Source organism: Pipistrellus hanaki, assembly GCF_964339955.1.
Source record: "Pipistrellus hanaki genome assembly, chromosome: 13".
NCBI lineage: Eukaryota > Metazoa > Chordata > Mammalia > Chiroptera > Vespertilionidae > Pipistrellus > Pipistrellus hanaki.
Window position 1 is genome coordinate 48,349,407 of NC_140515.1, and position 4,982 is coordinate 48,354,388.

The following is a 4,982-nucleotide window of genomic DNA, read 5'->3' on the forward strand; positions in this document are numbered from 1 at the left end:
AGTGCAAGATAGACCAATGAATTTTAATGTAACAGAGTGTGACAATTTCATTGATATGATGTCAGGTTCTACATTGCAACTATCCTTTAATAAACAATTGTCAAGTTTTAGTATAGTAACAAAGAATGCCCACATGTATCTCAAAAGGCTATTAACATATTTCTCCCTTTTCTAATATACATTTGTATAAAACAGAATTTTCTTCATATATCTGAATTATAGCATTATACGACAACATATTGAATGCAATAGATATAAGAATCCAGCTACCTTCTATTAAGTTAGATCTTATAAAAATTTACCAATATATAAAATAATGTTAATCTTCTCACTAATTTGTAAGGGAGAGTTGGGGAAATTTGGCAATTTTTCATTAATATTTGTTACTTATTTTAAGGATAGAAGTTTATAATAAGTAAATAATTGTATTATTATAACAAATACAATAATGAATAAATATTATTCTTAAAATTTCTCCATTTTAATTTCTGATACAGCAAATATCAATAGATATAACTTACATAAACAATAGCCATTGGGGGTCCTCAATAATTTTTAAGACTATAAAAGGGCCCTGACACCAAAACTGAGAACTGTTGCTTTAGAATTTTCAGCCATTTTTTAAAATTTTAATTGCAATTATAATTCTATCCTTCATTGTCTTATGAAAGTCGTTTTGTGCTTTCCTGAAGATGGGCATGTTCATCCATACCTTTCTTTGATGTTGTCATTAGTTGTTTCTCATTCTTCTGGTACAACTTGAGATTGAATGGCTTCTGATCATCTGTTAGTCACTAAGCATCCTGGTGATGCTCATCCTAGACATTTAAATTTCTCTTTCCTCCATTTTTTACTGATGAGTCTATCTTAACCTCAAGAATGAATCTTTAAAGCTTTCTTATTATTGTCCCCAGGCCCAGCATTTCTGATACTTTGGTCTCAAGACTGACCTGCTTCAAAAAGGGCTCCATTGCTTCATAATCTTTCTTAATATACCCGAACTCAAAAATTTTACTTTTTAAAAATCTAAGGCAGAGTAAGTTATGTGAAGCTCTTTCTCCCAACATTTTTAAAAGTTGACCTTACCTACAAGAAAGCCTTTGTCACCATCTCCCAGGTAGCAGGTGCATCACCAAGAGCTGGACCAGGACTCACACCTCCAAGCGGGGCCCTTAGCCCACACAGCATCTCCAGGAGCTATCACCAGGCCCTCTGTGGCACCAGTGGTTACCAGAACAACCTCAACTTGTCAGGGCCCTACTGGCCCCAAGAGACTACAGGAGTGCTACAGAATGCTCCACTCAGAATGTAAGCAAACATGAGCAGTGAGGCCTGTCTGACTGACCTTCAGCAGGGCCAGGACCACCAAGTTTTCTCAGGTAGGCGTTGTTGAGGGTCTTGGCCTGGGCCATGCAACTAGATCCAAATTTGAAATATGGCAACTTTGAAAGGTATTCCCAGGTGACTGAGGTCAATCAAAACCATCCTGAAAATTAGCAAGTTTATGGAAATGGCAGCAGCAGCAGCAAAATATGCCTGAGCTGAAAGGGAGCTGCAACCACTCAAGTGTATGGAACAGGATCTTTGGCTTTGTATGAACAGGCTTAGGATAATGTGCCTGCAAACAAGAAGAACACCTCCTTATTGGTGTGTCCTCAGATAGAGCGCTTTCCAGTGCTATCCATTTCTTGGTTGCTAAACAGATAAAAAGGGAGCCCAGAGGTATTGCTCAGTGATTGAGCATCAGTCCATGAACCAAGAGGTCACTGGTTCAGTTTCTAGTCAGGGCACTTGCCCTGGTTGAGGGCTCTATCCCCAGTAGGGACATGTGGGAGGCAACCAATACATGTTTCTTTCATTGATGTTTCTATCTCCCTTCCTCTCTCTTAAAAAACAAAATCAATAAAATAAAATAAAAAAATAAAAGTGAGGTGGCTATGCTCACAGCAGCTGGAAAAGTTAAGATGGTTGGAATCAGTGATAAAATTAGGGGGTATATTTCATAAGACTCATTCTGACCAGTTTCTGGTGAACTTCAAAGAAGTGGGGGGGAGGGGGGGGGAAACCCTACTTTTGGAAATGTGTCAGTCATTGCCCTGGAATTATGAAATATGGTCTTGATGAAGGTCCTATTGTCTTTAATCGATTCGGGTCTGTCATCTCCTACACCAGAGAAAAGCCCATCTTTTCTCTTAATACCATTGCAAGTGCTGAGTGCATGAGTACCTATGACGACATTGATGCTGACATGCTGGAGAATTACCAGGAATACATCTGGCCAATATCATCTACTATTCTCTGAAGGAATACACCCCTAGTGAGCAAAATGCCAGGATGATGGCCACGGACAATGCGAGCAAGAATGCTTCTGAGGTGATCGACAAATTGACTTTGACCTTCAACCGCATAGGCCAAGCTGCCAGCACAAAGGAGTTGATTGAAATCATCTCCAGGGCTGCAGCTCTGGATTAATGAAAATCAAGTCTCATCCTCAGACAAGAGGTAAAAGAGGAAAACTCAGCCAGCTGGTTTTGTTTTTACCTTGCTGCTGTGCTGGTCAGAAGAAATTATTGGCCCATTGTTTAAATTACTGAAGACAGCGAGGTATTTCTAAATTATCTTACGATAAACAATTTGCACTAAGAATAAAATAAAATAAAGATAAGCTAGTGCCTGGCAACAAGAACAGACCAGCAGTGGGAGGGAGGAAGGGAGGGAAGGGAAGAAAATGACAGAACAGAGTTTTCCCACATTTTCTACATCATGGCACACGGATAAGTCCTGGTCACTGGGGGAAATGGTAGCCTTTTCATGGCTGAGGGGACAGACTCCTCCTGGAAGATGAGAGGGCTGAGGGTCCACCTCTTCCCACACTCTACCCCTCCTGGGATTGCTGAGCAACAGGAAGCTCTGCTGTAAAGGGCTCATGTCATGAACCAACACTCCTACACCTTTCTCATGGTCCTGGAGGCATGATCCTGCTTGCAAAAGTGCCAGAGATTTTGGTCAGTATGCGAATGTCCATACGTGTACGTGTGAGTTGGGAATAAAAATGGCCTTACAAGAATTTTCTTTAGTTACCAAAACCGGTTTGGCTCAGTAGATAGAGCATCTGCCTGCGGACTGAGAGGTCCCAACTTCGATTCCAGTCAAGGGCATGTACTTTGGTTGTGGGCACATCCCCAGTAGGGGGTGTGCAGGAGGCAGCTGATAGATGATTCTCTCATTGATGTTTCTAATTCTCTATCCCTCTCTCTCCCTTCACCTCTGTAAAAAAAAAAAAAAATCAATAAAATATTTTTAAAAGAATTTTCTTTAGCTATCAACAGTGAAAGATGTTTAGCTACTTTATTAGTAATTTAGAAAACTTGCAGTCTAATTGCATTTAGCCTTCTCCTAATCGTTGTGCTCTTGTCATCATGTAAGTTACTTATACTAGTACATGTTACCCCACAATATATTTTATTGCTATTTTAAATAGCAAATAATCTTTTCAAGAACACGTGTGTGTGTGTGTGTATGTGTATGTGTGTGTGTAGATATGTGTATTATATACATTATTTCTGGGGACAAACTGCCATTATTCTGTAAGTAATGTATCTTTTTCTTCAGGCTAATTTTATAAAATCCCTTTATTGCAGCTCTTCAGAAGTAGAACATGTTTGCCTATGATTTACTTTGAATTTATCCAGCTTGAGGTTCATTGAGATTCTTCGAGCTGTGGGCTGTTATACAATATTTTATCAATTTGGGGAAATTCAAGGTCATTATCTCTTCAAATATTTCTTCCACTCCATTATCACTCTCCTCTCTTTCTAAGACTTCTACAATAGTTATAGTAGATCACTTAATATTCTCCTGAAGGTCTCAGATGTTATTATTGGTTTCCCATTCATATTTTCCCTTTGTTTTCAGATTGCATAATCTCTATCAACCTGTCTCCATGCTCACTGATCCTTTCCTGCCTTTCAGTCTATCAACTCAACTATTAAAATCAATTTTGATAAATATTCTCAGTTCTAGCATTTCTATTTAATTCTTTTGACATTTTCCTTTTATTTTTTTGGCTAAGATTCCACACTTGTTTACACTTTTCCACTAGATTCTTTACCAGATTTATAATAGCTATTTATAAGTTCCTGACTGCCAATTCCAACCTCTGTGTCATAGGTGGGTCAATTCCTTGGACTGTTTTTCCTCCAGCTTATAGGTCATATTTTCCTACTTTGTCTCTTGGTTTATTTTTATTACTGTATGCAAAGGAACAGTAGAGGCTGGAGTCAATCATACTTACCCTTGAAAAGAGCATTCCCAGTCCTCCATCAGGCTGCTAGTGCATGGTGGTGGGAGAGGGACATGGGAGTGAGTCAATGTAATTTATGCTTGAGCTGAGTTTGGAGCCTTACTGGCAGCTCATTTAGTCAGATTCCGCTCAGATGCTTTGAGGGAAGGATCAGGGCTTTTTGCCTTCAGTGTGTCTTGGAATGTGAACATCAGGTAGACTCCAGAGACCTCTCTGTGCTGCCAATGTGGGGGGTTACTGAAGAGTTCTATTTGCTCTGACAGTGATTTTTCATGTTGTTTTTTAAAACCGGAAATTATTTAAATACCCACCAAGAAGAATTGCTATGTAAGTTACGGGAAAACCAATGCTGTACTTGTATGCCCTGATTTATAAAATCATTCTGAGGAAGAGGTGAATGCCTAACATGTAATATTACATTTTTTTAAAACACAGAACCTTAAGATATATCTAATACAAGTTATATAATAAAAAAAATACACTAAGTTTACATATGGACACGTATTAGAAAGAAGGCCCTAAAAATGAAATGTGTGAGCCGTGGATATGGCAAGATTGTGAGCAGCTTTGTCTTCATTTTTTGTTGTGTTTCCCATTAATAATGCCAATCGGACTGACTATGTAGCAAAGAGTAACATTTGGACAGATGTGAAATAACAATTTTTTAGTCTACAAAAGA

General features: G+C 38.6%; 1 pseudogene across 1 annotated transcript; it reads left to right on the forward strand.

Annotated features, from left to right (window-relative positions):
• Window positions 1-1,435: 1,435 nt before the first annotated feature.
• LOC311631554 (ATP synthase subunit gamma, mitochondrial-like) lies at window positions 1,436-2,618 on the forward strand (annotated as a pseudogene). The gene is made up of 2 exons: window positions 1,436-1,732; window positions 1,928-2,618. The product of its transcript is annotated as an ATP synthase subunit gamma, mitochondrial-like (transcript).
• Window positions 2,619-4,982: the final 2,364 nt, after the last annotated feature.